Below are 24,107 nucleotides of genomic sequence, written 5' to 3' on the forward strand. Positions count from 1 at the left end.
TGCTAGCCAACAAGGATTTATTGAGCAAATACTATGTTCTGAGCCCCCTGCTTATGATCTGGAAAGTACAATAGCCTAAAAGGCAAAGAACAAGTCTTGAAGGAATTTTCAAGTCCTGGTGATACCTTTAGGCATTAGTGAGCATCCTTCTCCCTCCTGTTCACTGAGCTCCTCAAGTCTTTCCTCAGTAAGAAAATCAGCTCTGGCTGTGGTAGAACCCTCTGCAGTGGTTCAGCTACAAACACTTTCCGAGAGAATCAAGTTGGCCCCAACCTAAAATTTGTTTCCTTTGGTCGTGAAAGGTGTGTCAGTAAAAGGCTCTTTCAGCATGACCTAGGTGAAGTGACATTCGCTACTTAACCCCAAGACAAATTTATTTTTATTTTTATTTATTTATTTGTTTATTTATTTTTTGAGACGGAGTCTTGCTCTTTCTCCCAGCCTGGAGCGCAGTGGCGCAATCTCGGCTCACTGCAAGCTCCGCCTCCTGGGTTCACGCCATTCTCCTGCCTCAGCCTCCCGAGTAGCTGGGACTACAGAGGCACGCCGCCACGCCCGGCTAATTTTTTATATTTTTAGTAGAGATGGGGTTTCACAGTGTTAGCCAGGAAGCCGGGATGGTCTCGATCTCCTGACCTTGTGATCCGCCTGCCTCAGCCTCCCAAAGTGCTGGGATTACAGGCATGAGACGCCGCGCCCGGCAACCCCAAGACTCTTGTTCAGTGCACGGTTCTAGTCCTAAAATGTCCTCTCCCCAGCGGCCCTGGGTAGCGCCAAAATAACCCATCATAGAAACCCTGCTTGAGGGTAAATAGTAGATAGGCTTGAGCTTTGCCTTAATTAAGAGGATGAGATTGGGTCTCTTTGATCGCCAAAATAGCCTCTCAGACTAGACAAAAACAGAACTGTCTCTTTTGCTGACTACATGCAATTTATTCAAATTAGTGTTACACATTCAACAATGGTGTGGAAACTATATTAGAAAACCACCAAATTGAGTAAGTTTTCTAGGTCTTTGGTTAGGGATAAAAAGGGCATTAGCCACACTGAATGGGATTTGCATCTCGTTAGCTTGCCTGTATGTCCTCGGCTATTGGACACAATGGAGGGTACACGTCTCTCTTTTCAGCTGGGTAGTCTGCTTAAGTTGTGATTCTCCTGGGAATTAAAATTGTGAACTAGAGGCATAGGTGGGGGAAGGGGAAGGGCCGGAACTTGTCTGACCACACCCTCCCTTGCTTTTTGTAGTTCAAGATTATAATAGTTTGCCTTAGCAGCAGCAAAAGCTGTCTCAGTGTTTAGTACTCTCCTCAGTATTGGCTGTGAACAATCTCCTTGCAGATATCGGGCAGCTGGCTCTCCTTATTGTTCGCGTATGTCCAGGGTTCCCTCCAATGCACTGGATTCTGCTTATGGAAGGCAAAATAATTACCATGTTAGTCCAAGAAAGAGATTATAAAAGTGAACCTCTTATGCAAGGTAAACATTTTGGATATCCCCTTATTTAGCGTGACCAATGAGATGTCACCAACAGAAAGTGGATAAAAGGGTACCCAAATGGGCTGAAGGCCACAGGATCAGCTACTCTGTATCCATAAACACCCTTGTCAACTGTGTGGATGCTTCATCTGACACCCTCTCCTTCCTCTCCTTCCAAGTATGAATCATCCTTGTCACTCCATTTCCTTCACCACCCAAATCCTGGCCATATACTTAGTACTTCCTGAGACCTCTAGAACAGAAATACCCGTGGGTCCTCAGCCACTTTACCCCATGTGTGGGTCTGATGGCTAAGATGAGCTGTCCTGAATAGCTTTAAAAGTAACTCCAGGGAGAAAAACTAAATGTGGCTCGCTAAAAGATGACACTTAATCTATACAGTTTCGTAGAGGGTATTCTGGATGTTCGGATCTGGGTTGCTGCAGAAAACAAATGGCAATAACTGGGTATCTTTAGCTTCTCAATCTTAGCCAATAACGAAGCCAGCAATCAAAACTCAATTCAACAGTTACAGAATATGGTCTCCAGATTCCTGCCACCATTAAACCGAATTCTTTCTTGCAAAGCTGCTTTCCATTTTATAAAAACAATGCTTTGTCCATCTGTTGTGGCACACACTCTGTAGAGCAAATGAGCCTTCAATGATAAATGCTCTCTTTTGCCCCAGGTCACGCGGCAGTCATAGTCATGTACAATCAAGTGACCATTTATTTAGAGGAAGGATGAGCAGAGGCTAACTGCAGTCTTTTTGCTGTTTTTCCCTATTTTCTGCCTTCAAGTAGCAATTAGCCTTTGAGTATCCTTCATCCTTTTCCCCCCACAAATGGTGTCTCAATCTAGTAACCACGTATAAAGCAACCGATGACTGAAGGCTAAAATCCACTCAGAGATCACAAACCACCCACTAAAACAACATGCAAAGATCTGGGAGCCTGGAAAGGGAAGAGGTGGGAATGAGGGTACGTGGGGCCCTGGGCAAAGTGCTGCTTTTTCTTGTGACATTTACTCTAAAGTCTCTGCTTAAGCTACAGACCCTGGAGAAGAAAGTATATTTTACTCATTTTTAACACAATTTCATTAAAGGACAAAGAAATTCGATTTCTTAGGGATTTCCTCTATAAGTATTTTTCTTGTAGTCCACATACATTGTTTCACTTAAACAAATATTCTGAATTTTTTTGTTTCGTTTTGTCTTGTTTTGTTTTGTTTGAGACAGAGTCTCACTCTGTCACTCAGGCTGGAGTGCAGTGGTGCGATCTCTGCTCACTGCAACCTCCGCCTCCCGGGTTTAAGCCATTCTCCTGCCTCAGCCTTCCAAGTAGCTGGGACTACAGGTCCCAAGCCTGGTTAATTTTTGTATTTTTTGGTAGAGACAGGATTTTGCCATGTTGCCCAGGCTCGTCTCAAACTCCTGACCTCAGGTGATCCGCCTGCCTCGGCCTCCCAAAGTGCTGGGATTACAGGCGTGAGCCATCGCACCTGGCCAGATTCTGAATTTTTAAACAGTATCTATTAGAAATCAAATTCATTTTTCTTGTTAAAAAGCCTTTAAACATCAAGAAGGGGAAATAATTATTAAGCATTTGCTTGGAATAGTTGAAGTAGTTTCTGTAATAGAAGGAAGACAGATTTGCCGGGGTATGAAATTCCGAATCCCATCTGCACGGAAGCTGGTTTTCATTTGTAATGCGGTACAAAATATTCTTGGCATCTTTGGGGCTTATTGCACACAGTATACTCCATGCTAAAACTAAATCTCAATAGAACTAAATACATTTCTTTCCTTAGATTTTTTTTCTAAGCATTTTCTCTCGTTCAAATCCCTTGGATAAATGCATTCACCAAGTACTGCCAGGTCTTTCTACCTTTGCGAGGAGTTTAGTCTTCAATCTTCCTTATTCAGCCAGTTAATTCAGCTACTATCTGTTGATGGGGGCCGAGGGGGGACAGGAGTTCACAGGCTAACCCGAGAGAAGAAGGCAAGGCACACACCTCCTGCCCATGTCCTAGATCTGTCTTTCAGTCTCTAGGGGCCTAGGCTCTGGCTTTCTGAATTTTACACATGATGGCTGCTACGGTACTTACAGTCTCAATACGTTTGCCATCCACACTATTTTTTTTTTAAGAGACAAGGTCTTGCTCTGCTGTCCAGGCTGGAGTGCAGTGGCATGATCATGGCTCACTGCAGCGGCATGATCATGGCTCACTGCAACCTTTGCCTCCAGGGCTCAAGTGATCCTCCCATCCTCAGCCTCCCAAGTAACTGGAACTGCAGGTGCACGCCACCATGACTGGCTACTTTTTGTATATTTTTTGCAGGACAGGGTTTTGACATGTTGTCCAGGCTGGTCTCCAACTCCTGGGCTCAAGCAATCTGCCTGCCTCCACCTCCCCAAAGTGCTGGCATTACAGGCATAAGCCACTGCACCCAGCCCATGTTCAGTCTTAAAACCATTAGAATTCAGTTACAAAAATAAAAAACACACCAAACAAACACTTGTCTTAGGCATAATATATTACCTTGTTGATTTATTGTACCACAGCTGGAAATATGGGGACTGCCAGTTTCTCCTGAGAACCTGGGATACTGCATGCCTTAAGGCAGATTGAGGTGACAGTATGCTATCTGTCTTTTATTTATGAAGATAACCCTGTTGACCCACCAGGATATGCTTTGTAGTTTTCTCCATCCATCCTATCAATTTTTATTAGTTATGAAATTTATTGGCCCCTGTGGCACAAATCTAGAAGAACCAGCTTACTTGGTTCAAGCCTATAATTTCATCAGCATAGCAGGTAACTAGCTGAGCTCACTTGGAACTGAGATCATAATAATGATTTAACCTCTCATTTGAGCAAGGCTTTAGTGTTTAAAAATCACTTTCACGTAAATAATTCCATCTTATCTTTACAATGTCCCTGAGAGGTAACATCTTAGAAGCCAGGAAACTAAGTTTCCAAGAAGTCAAGTGACTTTTCCAGTAAAGGAGGAGTCAGGACTCACACCTAGGATGTCTTTCTCACTAAAACACACGCTCAAGTCTACTTGATTGGTTGACATATGATAAATGGATACAAGAATTGTGGGAAGCTCTAGAAGAAAGGATGTTATGTTGAGAAAACAAATCTAGGAAAGTGTCTGGAAAAGTAGTTTTCAACAGAGATTGTTTACTTTAAATTTAACTCTAGACCCAAGAATATCACATAAGAAACCATTAGGGAATCCTGTGAACAAGACAATCAAGTGTCAACTCATATGATACAGACATTAAGTACAATGATGGTTCAGAAAAGAGAGAGAACACAATAAGGTAACAAATCAAGGACAATATAATAATTGAGGAAGAGGGACTAAAGTTAGAACTTAAAGAATGTGCAAGATTTAGATGGAAGAGGGAAGTGGGAAGGGCACAATGGGCATTGGGAACATCCCAAGCAAAGGTGGAGAGTCGTTTTCCAGACAGGGATTAGGAGCCAGACATAACTGATGGGAGGAGGGACTGAGCAGGTCTAGGCAAGGAAGTCGTGGGCCTTGAGGTGAAATAAGGAGGTGGAATCAAAGAGGATCTTCAGTGCCTATTGGAGAAATACAGACTTGATGCTTAGGTGCTCTAAAGGGTGGCGGCATGAGGGAGAATCTGCTTCATGCCTCTGTCCTAGCGTCTGGCTGTCCCACGCTTCCCTTGGCTTGTAAATAGTGTTCTGTGTCTTCACATAATCGTCCCTCCATGCCTGTCTCTGTGTCCAAATTCCCCCTTTTCGTAAGGACATCAGTCATATTGGATTAGGGCCCACTCTAATGACTTCATTTTAACTTGATTACCTCCCTAAAGACCTACACTGTACAGGTTGAGCATCCCAAATCCAAAAATCTGAAATGCTCCAAGTCCAAAACATTTTGGATACTGATATGATGCTCAAAGGAAATGCTCATTGGAGCATTTTGGATTTCAGTCTTTTGGATTTGGGATGCTCAACCAGTCAGTATCTGCACATATTCCAAAATATGGAAAAAAATCCAAAATCCAAAAATACTTCTGGCCCCAAGCATTTTGGATAAAAGATACTCAACTTGTAGTATTTCCAAATACAGTCACAATCTGAGGTACTGGGAGACAACAATATATGTTTTTGGAGGGATGGGGACACAATTCAACTCTAACAACCACCTTTAAAGAGTCATGAGTAGCCAGGCAAGGTGGCTCACTCCTGTAATCCCAGCACTTTTGGAGGCCGAGGCAGGCAGATGGATCGAGACCAGCCTGGCCAACGTGGTGAAACCCCATCTCTACTAAAAATACAAAAATTAGCTGGGCGTGGTGGTGCACGCCTGTAGTCCCAGCTACTCGGCAGGCTGAGGCAGAAGAATCGTTTGAACCTGGGAGGCAGAGGTTGCAGTGAGCCAAGATCATGCCACTGCACTCCAGCCTGGTGACAGAGTGAGGCTGCATCTCAAAACAATAAATAAATAATAAATTTTTAAAAATAAAAAAAATTGAGTCGTGAGCGGCACAGTGAGAGGGAAAGAGGTGTTTTAGTGAGAGTGGACTGACCCCAGTGTGCAGAATATGCTGGAGGGAAGGGAGAGAACTAGAGGCCATAGGTGGGGGCGGGGGTGGAGAAAAGTAGGTAAAATGTTGATTTCCTTTGAAATCAACATTTCAAAGGAAGAGTTGAAAAGATTTAAGTAGTGGCAATGGTAATGTGTCGTAAGTCTAGAACATAACAGTTTACAGAACATTCCCATGTCTCCTGCCTCCTTTGTACCTGACTTAGGGGCTGAGTGGTGTCTTCAGGGTTTCTGGCCCCGGGAGAACCTCCAGTGATGAGGTCATCCACTCCAGTGAGAGTGGCTGGCAAAGGCAGCAGGATGAGACTCAGAGCTGCAGGTGCTGAATTGGAGGTGGTGACAGAGCCGGGTGGAGCTGTCCCCTGGGCCACTGGAAACCTAAGCCAGCTGCCCTCTCTCTAGACATAGATTTGGAAGTCAAATGCATTCCAGCAGTCATCTAATCACGAGAGTGGGTGTGGTCTCTGAGTGAGTGAATGTAGGAGAAGAGCAGTGGCTTGATGTTTTGGCAAATTCCCGGAGTTAGAAGATTGCTAAGAATGAGATAAGAAGCATTTAAAGTAGAGGAGAAATGGTAAAGTTCTCTATCTCCAAAGCCAAAGAAAAAGAGTTTCCAATAGAAGGTGGGAGGAGAAGAGGGACGACTGGGAGAAGACTTTGGTTTAGCTAAAATGAGGACATGGGGAAAAGAAAGTGCCAAAGAAAGGAAGGAAGGAAGCTGGATGATAATTACAGGGTGGCAGGATTTAGAAAATGGTGTGGGGGCTTTTATTGGAAAGTTGTGGGGTTTTCTTTTTGAGATATTGATTACTTACAATCAAATTCACCCTTTCTGGTGTTCAATTCTGTGAATTTTGACAAATGAATATAGTTCTGTAACCATGACTACTGTTGAGATAGGACCAATTATATCATCCCCAAAATTCTTTGTTGCTGAGGTGCTTTTTTGTTTTTTTTAGAGGAAACCAATGTGTATTTGAAGTCAGAAAGGAAGAAGCCCATGGGAAAGGAGAAGATGATGGTGTTAAAGAGGAAAGGGTTGAAGGAGTGAGGCGTGGAGGTGCTGGGGAGGCAGGTGGGCCACTGAGAATGCTTCAATTTTGGTGGGAAGGAACATTTCCTCTCTTCCTATGAAGTAGAAGGAAGGATGGATGCATACATTCAGGGTCTATGATATCTTTTTATGGTTAATTCCAAAACTACTGCCAGCAAAACCATTTCCTGCTGAGAGAGATGTTAAATGTTGCATTGCATAATTTCTGCCACGGAGGTATGATTTCCTGTTGCAATCACTGTTTGCAGGAATTACATGCAAGGGGAGTACAGGCACCGGGCTGCTTTGCTTTGGGATATGTGCCCAAATCCTGCTCCAATGTAATACCATAGCAATTTTAGAACTAACAACTTTAAAATTCTTCAAAGTTAAGTGCATCTGCATCTTTTCCTGCACCATACAGTGAGAAAGCTTGGCAGCAATAATGGCTTCGATCTCCATAAATACTCCTGACAGGTGTAAATGAGTCACTGCGGAAGAGCTAGCTTCCACAGACATGTCCTTGGGGCATTATTTGGCAGAAGAGATTGAATTCTCATCATTTTATGCTCAAGACTCACAACCACACAGAAGTGCAGTTTTCTCCTTGACATCCATGATGTTGCTTGCATCTCCCTCATCCTTGCAGTCACACTGTGATTCAGGGGTGGGAGGAAAGAAGGTGTTGGATAGCAATTCCCAAACTGTGGGCTTCATGAGCGGGTTGTGAATCAAGTTAGTGAGTTGCAGCCAGTTTACTGAAAAATGAAATAGAATAGGAAATAGCAGAGGACATCGGGCTAAATGTGATCTCATGCAATCTTTGTTTCAGTGAAATATATGTATCTATTACTGGACCGCAACGTAAAATACATTTCTGCTGCAGATCTCAGTCACAAAAGTTTGGAAACTGAATGTAGAAGTATGCAGATCCTTTATGACCCTAGGCAGGCTACTGAATGTCCTTGTGGCTTAGAGTCATTGTCTGTAAAATGAGGCTCATAAGTTACCTACTGTGTATGGCTGTTGAGAGAGTTAAACAGAAAATGCATAGGTAGCATTAGGTGCTGTGCCTGGTAAACAGTCAATGCTTATGATGATGATTTGTTTTCCTGCCTAGATCTATAGGTCAAATTTTTGTTCAATACCCAGACCTTTCTTCTGAGCCTAGAACTATAACTCAGCAGCTATTTGACATCTCCAGGCAGTTGTTCTACATGCATCTCCAACTCAGCATGTCCAAAATGGAACTCAATTCATTGCCACTTTCTCTCTCCAATTCTTAACCCTCCCAGTGCCCTGTCCCACCCTCGAGCACACAGACCCCTCTGCTGCCCCCGGCTGTGTACTTCATATGTGGTGCTTCCAAACTGCTTCTAGTTGGTCTTCCTCCACTAACACACATATATCTTCAGGTTTCCTCTGCCTTGAATGCTTGTTCCACTTTTTTGTTGTATGACTCACTCTTTCCCATCCTTCAGGGCTTAATACAAATTGGTTTTCCAGTCAGAAAGATGTAGGCTTGAAGTCACTAATCATTGGTGACAGCTGTGTGATTCTGAGAAGCAAATTTCTGAAGCACTCAAAGTCAGTTTGTGCCTCTGTAAAATGGGAAAAGCTGTGCCTGCTTCATAGAGTTAAGATAATTTTTTTTTTTTTTGAGACAAGGTCTTGCTCTGTTGCCCAGGTTGGAGTGCAGTGGCATGATCACGGCTCACTACAGCCTTGACCTCCCGAGCTCAAGGAATTCTCCTGCTTCAGCCTCCCAAGTAGCTGGGACTACAGGCAGGCACAACCATGCCTGCCTACTTTTTTGTATTTTTCATAGAGATGAGGTTTCACCATGTTGCCCAGGTTGGTCTCAAACTCCTCAACTTAAGTGATCCACCTGCCTCAGCCTCCCAAAGTGCTGGGATTACAGGTGTGAGCCATGGTGCCCCGCCAAGTTAAGAGAATTAAATGAATTATTGTGTGTATAGAATAGTACCCAGCACATACAAAGTAGTTAATAAATGGCTGTGATTCTTTTTCATTTTTAAAGAAGGCCCAATTCACCTCTTTCTAGAGCTTCTTACAGGCCTGAATGTGTCAGGTTATTGAAGAGCTTTGCAGTTTTGCACCAGCTATTCCTTCTGATGAGATTACCTTTTCCACACTTCTTCCTTTGACCAAGCCCTACTCCTCCCTCAAGCCTCAACCCAAGTGTCACCTCCTCCGGGACCCTGCCAACATCCTGTGCTCACCTCCATCAGAATTCTTGGCCACCTGAACTATGATACCTTCTTTCCCCCTAGATTCTAAGTCTCCTGAGGGCTCCATGTGACATACAGTTTGTCACTGTATCCAAAGCTCCCTCAGTACATGCAGGTACTTGACATATAGTCATGCAGGTACTTGACATATTGATGAAATAATGCATGCATGAATAAGTGAATGAGCAAATGGTTGTGATGACTTCCTTCCTGGTGACCCTGCTTTCTCACTTTCAGGAAATTTATCCTATTAATTGCAGCCAGATTAGTCTTCTTAAAGCAGAGTTTTGTCACTTGCTTGTGCTTCTCAGAATGCTCTGATGAGTGTACTCTGCTAACATTGGCAGTTAGTGATATGGTTTGGCTGTGTCCCCCCGCAAATCTCATCTTGAATTGTGTTAGGTTTGTGCAAAAGTAATTGCAGTTTTTGCCACTGGAGGTAATGGTGGAAACCGCAATTACTTTTGCACCAACCTAATAGTTCCCATAATCCCCATGTGTCGTGGGAGGGATCCGGTGGGAGGTAATCAAATCATGGGGGCAGTTTCCCCCATGCTGTACTCATGATTGTGAGAGAGTTCTCATGAGATATGATGGTTTTATAAGCATCTCGCATTTCTCCTGCTTGCACTCATTCTCCCTCCTGCCACCCTGTGAAGAGGTGCCTTCTGCCATAATTGTAAGTTTACTGAGGCCTCCCCAGTCCCGCAGAACTGTGAGTCAATTAAATCTTTTTTTCTTTATAAATTACCCAGTGTCAGGTATTTCTTCATAGCAGCATGGGAATGCATGGATACAGTTAAGGCCATCCCCAACATGGCTTCTATTGCATGTTCTAGCCTTTTCTTCTACTTATCCTCATCTTGTACGTCATACCATGGAAAACTAGGCTCCTTACTCCCTCACTATGCCCGTTACCTCATTTCCTTGTATGCCTATTCATGCTGGCTCTTTCTGCTTAGCCCCACAAACCCACTAAAGCCCTCTCAAATGCTACCACATGACAATTCTAGAATCTTTGCTGATCTACTCTTTTTAAACAAACAGTAGTAGTTGTCCTCAATTCTGCTTTGCATCCCACAGCAACACACTATGGATTTTTCTTGTGTAGAAGATTGTCCTTTATATAGCAGTTTCTTTACATACTTGTTTTTTTATGGCAAGTTCTTTGAGTCTGAGGATTGTGTCTTTTTCTTTCCTTTTCTTTTCTTTTTTTACTTTCTTTTCTTTTCTCTTGAGACAGGGTCTCACTCTTGTCACCTTGGCTGGAGTGCAGTGGTACAATCACAGCTCACTGCAGCCTCGACCTCCTGAGTTCAAGAGATTCTCCCACCTCAGCCTCCTCAGTAGCTGGGACTATAGGTGTGTACCACCATACCTGGCTAATTTTTAAATTTTTTGGTAGAGATGGGGGTCTCACTATGTTGCCTAGGCCTGGTCTGGAACTCTTGGGCTTAAGCAATCCTCCTGCCTCGGCCTCCCAAAGTGTTCATGTAATATGCACGAGCCACCTCGCACAGCCAGAGGATTATGTCTTAAACATCTTTGTAAACTTACAGTATCAAGGATGTTACATTGCTTGTCTTTTCTCATAAGTGTTTGAGGAAACAAATAGAATTGAAAATCAGCTACATTTGGTTGTGCTTTCTGCTTGCTAATTTAACTTTTGGGGGCTGGGGTGTGGGAAATTAAGGTTTAACTTGTCTTTTGACTCTTAAATATATTTCGTCTACATGCAATTGGAGCTGGAGTTACTACATTTAGCAATTAGGCATGTAAACATTAGTACCATATTATAACCACATTGTGGTAGGCATTTTTGATTAATTGATTATTAATATTAATTTTAGTACTAATATACCTTTAATGCTATTGTTTATGGCTCTTAGTTACTTAGGAGTGTGCATACTAATAAAAAAAGAGTCAAGAGGCCAGGCGCGGTGGCTCATGCCTATAATCCCAGCACTTTGGGAGGCCAAGGTGGGTGGATCATGAGGTCAGGAGTTTGAGACCAGCCTGGCCAACATAGTGAAACCCCATCTCTACTGAAAATACAAAAAATTAGCTGAGGGTGGTGGCAGGCACCTGTAATCCCAACTACTCAGGAGGCTGAGGCAGGAGAATCACTTGAACTCAGGAGGCGGAAGTTGCAGTGAGCTGAGATTGCGCCATTGCATTTCAGCCCAGGCGACAGTGCGAGACTCCGACTCAAAAAAAAAAGAGTCAAAATACATGAAATGTGAAAATGTAAATACATAAACACATTGATGAGTGGTAGTTGTATACATACATACATACTTTCTACTTTATCAAAGTCATAGTATCAGGACATCTATGAATGGTCATACAAATATTAAAACTTAATTGTATCTTTTTTTCAAAAAAACAGAAGGTCCATTGGTAGTATGTTCTCCAGCTCCCTCCCTCTGTGACTTACACCTTCGCTAGTCATTCAAAAGCTTCTGTGGGAGTGTGTGGTAAGTGACCTGCCATTGTGGGGAGTGGCAGTGGCATGACCTCAGGAGCCAGTTCTGAGTCCAGGTGAACCAAAGCTCAGTTTCTTTCATCTTCGAACCTGAACCTGTTACCTCCAAGAAAAAGGGCCCAGGAAGTTGGGCCTTCTTGTTTATTTGTCCTTCTGCTCCTCTCCCTATCTAACCCCTGGGTAAGGGTGAGCTGAAGGTGATGGTGACAGTGGCTTCTGTGTGTGTCAGTCCACCCTCCAAGCAATGCTTAGAAACCAGTCCATAAGCCAATTAACACATCATTTTTAGGGCAGATTTGCAAGTTCTCAGTTGTTCACATGTTTCATTAAGTACTAACCTCCAAATTAATAAAGCATGACACATGACATCACACATTTCACAATTTGTACCCAAGCAAAGTTCATGGAGGTAAAGGTAATGAATTAGCAGTTGTGAAAAATCACATATTCCTTTACTGGACACAGGAGAGACATGTAGAATATATTGGCAATGACCAAAAATTGACTTCTAAGTACTTTTGAGGTTGGCCCTGGGAAGCATCGTATGAATCTCTGGCAAGGGAAGAAAGGACTGGACTCCAGGGAGAGGAAAAGCATGTATAAAGGTATAATGGCTTAAGAAAAAGAGAGAACTGGAATAACACAGGATTCTCTGGAGGCATAGAATGAGTGCATTTTAAATCTTTTAAAGAAGACTTGTTGGAAGGCAACAAGCCTGGAGCCAAGAAATGTAGCAATTCCAGCTCCCGTCGCATGCACTAGACCTGCTGTGCTTAAATGTCCTGTGATTGGGTCATGGGATTGCAGCATGTCCAGTACTTGAAGAGGTTTGGATGCTTTAAGTCACTGCAAGATGCCAGGAGATGGGGTCACAGAGACAGAAGAGACAGACTGTCTTGTACAGAAACCTAAGGGCTCTCTATTATGGACTGAATGTTCATGAATCCCCCCAAAATCATATATTGAAGCCTTAACCCCCCTGTGATGGTATTTGGAGATGGAGCGTTTGGAAGGTGATTAGCGTTAGATAAGATCATGAGAGGTGGCTGAGGCCTTCTTGACAGGATTAGTACTCAGTCTCCTTAGTTAGAAAATAACTCTGGCGGCCGGGCACCGTGGCTCACGCCTGTAATCTCAGCACTTTGGGAGGCCGAGGCAGGCGGATCACGAGGTCAGAAGATCGAGACCATCCTGGCTAACACGGTGAAACCCCGTCTCTACTAAAAATACAAAAAATTAGCCGGGCGTGGTGGCGGGCGCCTGTAGTCCCAGCTACTCGGGAGGCTGAGGCAGGAGAATGGCGTGAACGCGGAAGGTGGAGCTTGCAGTGAGCCAAGATCGTGCCACTGCACTCCAGCCTGGGAGACAGAGTGAGACTCCGTCTCAAAAAAAAAAAAAAAAAAAAAGACCTCTGGCTTTGATACAATTGTTTTGGAGATTTTATCGTAAAGATAGTGCTCTCTCTCTCTCTTTGTCTTTCTGTTATTTTCTTTCTGTTCCTTTCTCACTAAGAGAGAAAGTTATCCTTTATTTGTAAGTGTTAAAGAATGCAATCACCATGATACTGCTTCACATCCCCTTTAGTGTAAAAGTGCCTTGTGTCTAGTAAGCGGTTGCATCATCATTGCATGAAAGTGGAATAAATGAATGAATGCATGAATGTTAGAAGTAAGTGGCCTGTACCAGGTTTTCTTCTCGTTCTCTCTCTTCTTCTCTCTTGCCTTTCTTGTTCTCCTTTCTCTTCAACACATAACATCTTTTATTAGGTATATACAGGTCTCCTTTGTTCATCTTTGTCTTAATAAGAAACATTTTCGAGCAATATGAAATGTGTCTATGCATGACAGCATCCTAACTTTCTTTCTTTTTTTTTTTTTTTCGGTAAGATGGAGTCTCGCTCTGTCACCCAGGCTGGAGTGCAGTGGTGTTATCCGCAACCTCCGCCTCCTGGGAGGCAGGCAGGCTCAAGCAATTCTCCTGTCTCAGCCTCCCGAGTAGTTGGGACTGCATCCACGCGCCACACGCCCAGCTAATTTTTCTATTTTTAGTAGAGAGGGGGTTTCACCATATTGCCCAGGCTGGTCTCGTACTCCTGGGCTCAAACAATCCACCCGTCTCAGCCTCCCAAAATGCTGGGATTACAGGCATGAGCCACCACGCCTGGCCAGCATCCTAACTTTCCGCAGCAGTAAGTAGGATCCCTAATAAAGGCTGAATATCATACTCATACCCACAATTCCTTACTTGGTTTAAATACAAAAGATTATCGATGCCAAACTGTGCATAAGAATTAGTAGACTATGTTTGAAAATGTTTTCCTTTAATAATACTGCAAATACCTGAGGCCAGGCAATAAATGTAAGACACAATATCTTATTTGGTAGTGTTTTCTTTTCAATATTGTTTTCAGACTCCCAATTGGAAGGAAGAGGTTTTGTATCGTAGTTTATACTACATATTTGCATAAGCAGTAAATATTTTTCTCCTACTTAAAACAAAAATCAAATAGTGTTTAGTAATTAGACTACCTTCAGCCACTGTGAAAGGACTTAGTTTAGGGTAAATGGTTTTCTTTTCCTACACTGCTTCTATTATCAGTAGAAGGTTACTACCTAGGCTTCTAGGGCTCTCCAGATTTTAACAGCTCATGAATTCAGAATACATGAGAAAGCAAGAGCGAACTACAGAATATCTAAACAGCTGTTTTAATTTTATTACTTCCAGTATTTGCATGTATCCAATAAACATATAACCACATAAATGTATTATAAAGCATACCTCAATGACTGGAGGAGAATATTTTCAGTAAGTATATTAAAATCATTTCCCCGGCCAGGCGTGGTGGCTCACGCCTGTAATCCCAGCACTTTGGGAGGCCGAAGCGGGCAGATCACAAGGTCAGGAGTTCGAGACCAGCCTGATCAACATGGTGTCTACTAAAAATACAAAAATTAGCTGGGCGTGGTGGCGCACAGCTGTAATCCCAGCTACTCCGGAGGCTGAGGCAGGAGAATCGCTTGAACCTGGGAGGCCGAGGTGGCATTGAGCCGAGATTGCACCACTGCACTCCAGCCTGAGTGACAGAGCGAGACTCCCTCTCAGAAAAACAAACAAACAAAAAAACCTTTTCCTGTAGAGTATGTGTCACTCTTAAGTAGGTTACACTGTCCTGATGATCTTGCTTACACCATTTTCCTAACAGATCCCTTCTACAAGAGCTCAAAGGGATCTTTAGCTGATGTCTGATCATAATAAGTAGTTCTGAGGTGTTTCACGTGAGTACCTGGTCTAGGAGGCTGTGTTCTCCAGAGCAGCACTGATCACACAGCTCTGGCTAATGTCTAGGCAGGCTGGACACCCAGTCCTTCCTCATCGCACACTGTTGGAAGCCATGTGCCAAGACTGCATCTGTGCTGCACCATCGTTGGGGGATGGTCCTGCCCCCTCTCCGATGGAGGTCACAGGTTTGCGGGCGAGACACCTCTAACTAAACAAACAAATATTCCCTTATGAACTGTGACAACTGCCATGAAGGATTCAAATGGGGCAGAGTGATACATAACAAAGGGGCACACCCACTTAAGTCAGGAGGGTCAGGAAGGCCTCAGAGAGGAGGCAGCATTTGAGCATTTGAGTGGACAACCCAGGAGCAGAGAACCCAGGCAGCAGGAGCAACAGCGGGGCTAGGAGGACTGGAACCTTGCATTAAGAGCACCTCGTTGCTCATGAAGATCCATTCATTTAGCCATGAACTAAAACAAGGCGGCCTCCTTTTCTGAACTTATCTCAGAATTTGGACCTGAGGAAACGGGTGCACAGATTCTTGAAAAGCCAGAAACAGTACAGGGAGAATGGAGGAGAGGCCACACGTATGCCAGATAAAGGTCCCAGGATGCTGCTAGGGGAGCACTGGCCATTAGAGTAAACAGAAAAATAGAAATGAAACCTGTTTTTATAATGAATAACTTTTATAGTCTAAGTTTAAATGAAGATTGGGTTTTCCCATTTCTGGGGGCAAACAAACATGTGTTAATGGCTTTTTAAAAATAGAATGGGAATTCTACTGAGGCCCATTATGGAACAGGGGGCAGGCAAAGTGGCGGAACATGCTGGCCATCTGATGCCAACCACGTGGGTCCTTTGAATAAATCTGTGTGCTTTTATCACTTCACCCTGCTCACCAATTTGACTGGATTAAAAGGCTTCATAACAGTCTGTACAACAGCTAATGATGTAACTCCACTCTTACATGTTTATTTTAGTGTTGGATTTTTATTGTCAAGGTCACTCCGAGGATATGCGGATTCTTAACTACACAAAGTTGGTACTCAGCCTTGGTCTATTTTGTCTTGTATCTTTTTTTTTCTTTCCTATTCCCAGGAGTCTGCCTTCTCTGTGAATCCCCCTCTAACAGGATGTCGTGGTTTATTTATTCCCTGCCCTTTGCCATGTGGATGGGCGGATTTTTAACCTTTTAGTACCATAATCCTTTGTGGTAGGTTCCTGTTTCTCTGCTATCTTGGGAACTCCTGCTGTTCGACCATGGTGTTTGCATATTTATAAACTCTTAACCATTAACTCTTCAAGCAGACCAGCTGCGGCATGAGAGCTATTTGCTATATTCCTCAGCATTGTTTTCTAGTCTCACTTAGCAAGACCTTTGCTTGTATTTCCAGTTGTGTCTGTTGTGGAACAGGCTCGACAGAACTACCGAAATTGTAAAGAAACTCAGGCAGCCTGCACAGACCTCCAGCTCCCTGGGCCTGCCTGTAAAGAGAGGACGCTGGGGCAGATGGAGAGCAGCAGGCCTCAGATCTGTGAATGGCTTTGCCACTTGCTGATTGTAAGGCATGGTGGGGGCTGGGATCAAATCACCTCCCCAGCTCTGTGTTTCTTTGTCTATACAATGGTGATCAAACTGGATATGTCCACCGAGCACCAGGTGTCCTGAAGAGATGGGCGGGGGTGGAGGCAGCATGAGTGGGAGGTGAGCATGTTGGCAGGGGCCCCAGGGCCCGGGCAGCTCTCTAGAGAAAGGATTTCATGGCTTTAAAACCACAGGACTCTGTCACCTCCAAGGTCCTTTCCAACTTCAAACACGCCTCTGATTCTATGAAAGGATGACAGTCTTGTGCCTTCCTGCTTCATTACTGGTGGAGAGGCCCTGCCAAGGCAAGGAGGGAAGTGGACTAGGAGGTAGGCCTGAGGCTAGGGTGGAGCCCCCAAGCTTCCTATCAGCACCACCAAACTGAACTGAAGCCCCCCACACAATTGGAAAGTGATAGAGAAGGTGATGGAGTTTATGCCCTTGATTCAGGTTGTTGGGTTTAAAACTGAAGATCCATATGATGGGGTGACTCTTTTCCTTGAGAGAGTACCAGTGCTGTGCCATGTGGCAGGGCAAAGATGAAGAGCAGTGCCAGGTTCCTTGACTGTGGGCTTTGCTTCTTCATGGGTAGGGAAGGGGAGCACTGGATGCAGTTACATCCTTGCTAGAACCCAGATCCTCACTTTTTCGTTTTGACAGAAGTCTAAGGTAATGGACTTGCTTTCTTTCTTCAACAGATAGTAGTTAAAATCAAGTGGCAACCTGATAGGCAGCCAGCTAGTTATCTATGACTCAAACTATTAAGGATGGAGACATCTGTACCTGGGCCATGTTCTTCCCAGAGAAGAGTCCTTACTAAGTAAGAGGGTGTTATTGTGACATCTGACCTTGAGGATGGTTCAACATGTCAATCAGGCTAAATAAGCAAATTCTTTATCTAGTAAAAATGGCTGGGCATGGATAATATGTGGTTTCTTATTCTCCTTCCTCCTCCCCCTCCTTCTTTTTTTTTCCCCCTTGAGACAGGGTCTCTCACTCTGTTGCCCAGACTGGAGAGAGAGCAGTGGCACAATCACTGCTCGCTGCAGCCTCAACCTCCCAGGCTTAAGTGACCCTCCTGCCTCAGCCTCCCAAGTAGCTGGGACCACAGGCATGCGCCACCACTTCCTGCTAATTTCTAAATTTTTTTGTAGAAATGGGGTCTCCCCATGTTGCCCAGGCTAGTCTGGAAATCCTAGCCTCAAGCAATCCTCTTGCCTCAGCCTCCCAAAGTGTTGGGATTACACGCATGAGCTACTGTGCTGCCGCCGTCTTCTTCTTCTTCTCCTTTTCCTTCTCCTTCATCTTCTCCTTCCGCTTCTCCTCCTTCTCCTTCCTCTTCTTCCTTCTTTTTCTTCTTCTTCCTTCTTCTTCTTCTTCTTCATTTTTAAATTAGAGATGAGGTCTCACTATGTTCCCCAAGCTGATCTTGAACTCCGGGGCTCAAGCAATCCTCCAGCCTCAGTCTCCAAAGTAGCTGAGATTACAGGTGTGTACCACTGCACCTAGCAACACATAGTTTTTTGAAGATGTACAAGAACAAATTTGATTCTTGGAATGGATTTATAAGAAAGCTTTGCATTTCCTCTGGGTCAAGGGAAACAAGTTTATTAATTGCAGTGTCTTTGGAACATGTACATATTTTAATATTATTAGAGAAAGAATTTTTGGCCTGCAAATAATTTGATATGAACTAGAGAATAAACATCTTCCTACATTGCAGAAGAAAGTAAAACATAATGTCCTGTTTCTATCCACAGATACTTAAGAGGGAAAGGGAGAAGGAAAGGAAAGAATGGAATTGGGAATTACATGGCATAACTTGGGATACCTGTTTTACAGCTAAATCATTTGTGATCTGATTTCCATGTTGGTGGGACTTGGCCTGTTTCTGGCAGGTTCCTCCTGCCTTCCCTCATTTTCCCCAGCTTTCTTCATTCATCACACGTTCTTTTTTCTCCCATCTTCTGTGGGTAAAATCTAGGGGGCTTGTGACCCTCTGAGATGGTTTTTGCTGCACGTGTCTGTGCACAGCACTGAGAAGCAAAGTACACACACAGTCAGTTCTTGCACCTGTCAGGAGCAGCTTGCCTCCACCTGCAAAACACAGGGTGATCATGCGTCTAAGGAACTGACTGTCTTTTCCATTTCTTATCTTCTGCACAAGCCAATGGTAAGTTCTGTTTACTTACTTATCTTGGCTTATGCACAAGTAAACTGCAGGTATTGTTTTTCATTTACGAGGTTTTTGCCATCCTTGGGTTGGTTTATAATGTTGTTAGTCAGACCAGGTTGTGTCTTAATGTCCAGACAGTGAATTAGGGTATTACGGACCCACCAACTGGATTTTCCTCTGAAGCAAAATCTACAAAAGTTGTGTCAGCCATTTTGTTAGGCTTGAGCAGGGGTGGGCAAACTATGGCCTGTGAGCCAAATCTGGCCCAAGGCCTGTTTTTGTACAACCAGTGAGCTAACGATGGTTTTTACGTGTTTAAATAATTTGGAAAAAAACAACAGAAAAATAATATTCTGTGACATGAGAAAATTATTTCAAATTTCAGTGTTTATAAATACAATTTTATTGAACACAGTTATAATCATTCCTTTACCAACTGTTATCTATTTGTTTATATACTTATTTATTTTGAGACAGGGTCTGTCTTTGTTGCTCAGGATGGCAGTGCATGGTGCAATCACAGCTCACTGCAACCTCTCCTCCCAGGTTCAAGCGATCCTCCCACCTCAGCCTCCCAAGTATTTGGGACTACAGGTGTGCACCACCATACACGGCTAGTTTCTTTGTATTTTTTGTAGAGACAGGGTTTTGCCATGTTGCCCAGGCTGGTCTCAAATTTCTGAGCTCAAGCAATCTGCCTGCCTCAGCCTCTGAAAGTGCTAGGATTACAGGCATGAGGCACCACACCCAGCCCCTTTACCTACTGTTGGCTGCTCTAACACTACAATAAAATTGGGCAGTTGCAATGGATACTGTATTGACTCACAAGTCAATAAAGTGTTTGCTATACTGGCCCTTTACAGAAAAGGTTTGCTGACCTCTGCTTGTATAATTAAACAGCAACAATAGTTCACATATTTTGAGACTTCCTGTGTGCCAGGCAATGTGCTAAGCATCTTTTGGGCATTGTTTAATCCTCATAACAACCCTATAAAAAGTATCTCTTTTAAAAAGTAAAGAGTATCTCTTTTACTTTTTACAGATGAAGAAAAGAAGGGTAAGAGAGGTGGTGTAATTTGGCCAAAATCACACAGTTGGGCAGTATCAGAGCTGGGATTTTTACCCACATTTGTCTGATTCCAGAGCCTGGATTCTTATCCACCACAGAACACCAACATGCCTGTATTTCCTTGGTGGGTCTGAAGTAGAGGCCACAGATAAAAATTGTTAATTGTCTGAAGCTTAATTAACTTTTATTTCAAGTAATTTAATTTAGCTTATTATTTGAGATTTAGTATCTGTCTCTCTTATGAGAATGTATACATTCCTTAAGGATAGTGACTATCTGTGGCTCCTAACACAGTGCCTAGCACATAGTAGAAGCTAAGTTAAAAGCTTCTACTGTTGAATGAAGTGGATAGGGAGTAGGAAAGAGGGTGGGAGAAACGGGGAGGAAGAATGAAGGATGAGAGACATTATCAAGGAAGAGTCAGGGTGCCCAGCATTGGCCCTGAGGTCATGGATGGCTCTGCTTGGCACTGGGCTCACCCTGACCAAGGGCTCACAGGTCCAGGCACAACACCCTCGGGTCAGGCCTCACCTGACTGTGCACACATTCCATCTGCTGCTGCTTGACTTCTATTCTTCCGCCCTTGCTCTTCCGCTCTGCCTCTGGTGGCCTTGTGGCTTCCTGGCACTGGTCCAGATGCAATGCCAACCTTGAGAGGCGCATCAGTATTTGTTTAGAGTGCATTCATTTGGAGGAGGATGTGGAAGTGAGGCCTCCCGTTCTCATGTCCAGAGACGATGACTTACGTCAAAGGGCAAAACTGATGCTGGAAGGGGACCAAAAGGAATCATTTCTCTTCTGATCTTTTTAAGAAGGCTGCTGGCTCTAAGGGAGAGATGCTGGCCAATGAGGACTCATTTCCACAGGCCGCTGACCAGCACAAAAGTCCAGGTTTCTTTCTCATGAGAACCAGTGGCAGGTAGGCATGAACAGACTCTCTTCCTTCCTGGGACTAGCCTGGGACTAGAGTTAGTGTGAGACCTCAGCAAGAGTAACAAAGTAGCACTGCAGCCTCTCAGCCGTGTCAAAACCAGCAGGGAGACACCAGTGCTAAGTGGGTGAGGATGCAGAGGGAGGCTGTGTCCAGCCTGGTGTGATAAAAGTGTCTAGGCACCAGGTGCGGTCGCTCACGCCTGTAATCCCAGCACTTCGGGAGGCCGAGGCAGGCAGATCATTTGAGGTCAGGAGTTTGAGATCAGCCTGGCCAACATGCCAAAACCCCGTCTCTACTAAAAATACAAAAAAATTAGCTGGACATGGTGGCACATGCCTGTAATCCCAGCTACTCGGGAGGCTGAGGCAGGAGAATTGCTTGAACCCAGGAGGCTGAGGTTGCTGTGAGCTGAGACAGCACCACCACACTCCAGCCTGGGAAACAGAGTGAGACTCTGTCTCAAAAAAAAAAAAAAAAAAACTGTATAGGCATATCTCTTCTGATTTTGCATGATTCTGCTCACTATCATTTATTGATGTATTTTATTTGGCTTATGAAAAGGTGATGAGGTGTAGTGTTTTATTAAGCTATTCGTATGTCCAAAAAAACACCACAAATGCTTACTGAATCCTTAAATGAGCCCAGCTCCAGGAGTAAAAAAGTGAATTATCAGTCATTTCTAAAGGAACTCATAAATCTAGTAGTGGCCATAATAATGATAGTAATAATTTATGTTCTGACTGCTTATGATGCATCAGGCATTGGATCATGTGTTGTTGTTTTTTGTTTTTTGTTTTTTTTGAGATGGAGTCTTGCTCTGTCCCCCAGGCTGGAGTGCTGTGACACAGTCTCCGCTCACCGGCGCATCCACCTCCTGGATTCAAGCAATTCTTGTGCTTCAGCCTCCTGAGTAGCTGGGATTACAGGCACCTGCCACCATGCCAGGCTAATTTTTGTACTTTTAGTAGAGACAGGGTTTCACCATGTTGGCCAGGCTAGTCTTGAACTCCTGACCTCAGGTGATCCACCTGTCTCGGCCTCCCAAAGTGCTGAGATTACAGGTGTGAGCCACCACGCCCGGCCTGGATCAGGTTCTTTACATAGACTAAACAAACCATTTCCTTCTCCTCACAACGCTATAGTCAGTACCCTTGTCATCCCCCGTACACTTGAGGTAATCGAGGAATACAGGTTAAATTACTTACCCAGGGTTATACAACTTGTAAGTGGCAGAGCCAGGATCCAAACCCATTCTTGGCTCTGGAGCCCACCCCCTTCTCCACTACCACTCCTGAGACTTATGTGTGTTAGGCATGGGGCTGACACTGACAACACTGGATCATTTAATCATCACAATGGCATTGGGAGGTAGCATTTTACAAACGAGCTACAGAGAGGCAAGGAGCAACCTGCAGATAAAGCAAATCCAGATGTCTCCAGAGCCCGTGCCTTAATCGCAGATGCGTTCTGACTTTCATCATAGGATTCTAATCGTGGATGAAAGTGACCCTGAGTTGTAGTGCCAGGCAGGCTGCTTAGGAAAATACTCTTCTGGTAACATGTTGGAGGGGCAGCCTTCTGAGGATGGTGTCAGATTCCCCTGTCCTCGGATTAGCTCCCTCTGCCAAGGTGCCCAGACTCCTACTTCAGTGTCACCTCCAGGTTTCAAAGCATGAAAGCCCAGGCATGTTACTCAGAGAAAGTCCCACCCCCAGCATGGACGCATCGGCTCAGAACCCTCCAGGGTTAGCAGGCAAAGAGCTGTCGACCCCGGACACGGGAAAAGGCCACAGTTGGGAGAACCCGCATTGCTGGAGCGGGGTTCAAGCCAGGCGGGGGCGATCCCCGGGGCTTCCAGCTTTTAATGCTGTCACCGCGGGCCTGACTCCCTCCTCTTCCCCACATCGCCACCACTTGAATCAGTTCTTTTACAAAGTGGTTCTGTTTCCTGGTGAGACAAACAGGTTAGAAAAGGAAACCTAGAAGGGGTGGGGGGAAAGACAGAGGTTCGGAATACCGGCGAGCAATCGCCATCTGGGTGGAGGGGACCCGCCTTCTTTTCTTCCGCCTGAGCGCAGCTCCGCTCCCGCCTCGGGGCGGGGCCTGTTGCCATGGAGCCCGGGCGCCCTGCAGAGCCGGCGGGGTGAAAGCCCCTCCGGCTCCGCCTGGCATGCGTGGCCGGGGCTGTCTGAGATTTCCCCAGATCTGTGGTTATGACCGCAGGATGGAATCGTAGAGGTCAGGTGATTTGGTCAGCAGAGAGGAACATTTGTGAGGTTCTCTCTGAACTACATGTTGGTCTAAAAGTAATCCACTGTCTGGGACCGAGAGGAAAGAATGTGTGGAAGAGGCAGGCATTATTAGCAGCGCGCCTGCCTCGGCCACCTCCCTGCTCCCGCCTCGGCCACCTCCCTGCTCCCGCCCCAGCCCTGGGGGGGCTCTGCTCAGCTTCAACCAGTTCAGTCGCCCACGGAGACTCCCGGACTCTTAAATCCCAGCCCTGTAGTCAAAACCACTGCATTAATTAAACAAGGTAAACTGGTGAGGCAAGCAGGAACTTGGCACCGCCTTGAATTTAATTGTTAAAATGAGAAGTGTGGTAATGGAGCTCCGCTTAAGAGAAAAACAATACTTGATACCGATGTGCACATCGATGTGGACACGGATGCAATCAGGAACCCATAGTTAGCACCGGGAGATTACATTCCAGGTATACTCAAGATAGATAGAGTCAACTTCGAATTCTCCAGGCCAAACAATGGGCGAAACAAAAGAGCTTTGTGTTTGCATGCTTTTGCTTTTTGTTATAGTCAGAGCAGGACAAAGAATAATGAAGGGGTAGACATGTTATTACTTGGGCATTTAATAATCAGTGCATGGCAGAGCCTTGTGTTTTGCTTGTCTTTTTTCTTTTCTTTTTTTTTTTTTTCAAAGACAGGGCCTCACTCTGTCACCCAGACTGGAGTACAGTGACTCCATCTCAGCTCACTACAACCTCGGCCTCTTGGGTTCAAGTGATTCTCCTGCCTCAGCCTCCCAAGTAGCTGGGACTACAGGCACACGCCACCATGCCCTGCTAATTTATGTATTTTTAGTAGTGACTGGGTTTTGCCATGTTGACCAGGCTGGTCTCAAGTGCCTGACCTCAAGGGATCTGTCCACCTTGGCCTCCAAAAGTGCTGGAATTACAGGCGTGAGCCACTACACTAGGCCTACTTCAG

The 24,107-nt window shown here is 44.6% G+C and overlaps 1 protein-coding gene and 1 long non-coding RNA gene across 9 annotated transcripts in view; one reads left to right on the forward strand and one right to left on the reverse strand.

Annotated features, from left to right (window-relative positions):
- Positions 1-24,107, forward strand: part of TRIM2 (tripartite motif containing 2) — a 186,054-nt gene that overhangs the window by 74,537 nt on the left and 87,410 nt on the right. The gene's annotated exons all lie outside the window — the stretch shown is intronic.
- LOC129035141 (uncharacterized) lies at positions 864-22,192 on the reverse strand. 2 transcript variants are annotated; one of them, XR_008502123.1, is made up of 4 exons: positions 22,092-22,188; positions 20,484-20,718; positions 18,539-18,804; positions 864-1,406 (listed from the first exon to the last, which is right to left on the reverse strand). It is a non-coding gene; the product is annotated as an uncharacterized LOC129035141 (long non-coding RNA). The 2 variants fall into 2 exon arrangements; XR_008502124.1 differs by lacking the exon at positions 18,539-18,804 and having other exon boundaries at positions 22,092-22,192.

The sequence above is a fragment of the Pongo pygmaeus genome, chromosome 3 (genome assembly GCF_028885625.2).
Source record: "Pongo pygmaeus isolate AG05252 chromosome 3, NHGRI_mPonPyg2-v2.0_pri, whole genome shotgun sequence".
Taxonomy (NCBI): Eukaryota; Metazoa; Chordata; class Mammalia; order Primates; family Hominidae; genus Pongo; species Pongo pygmaeus.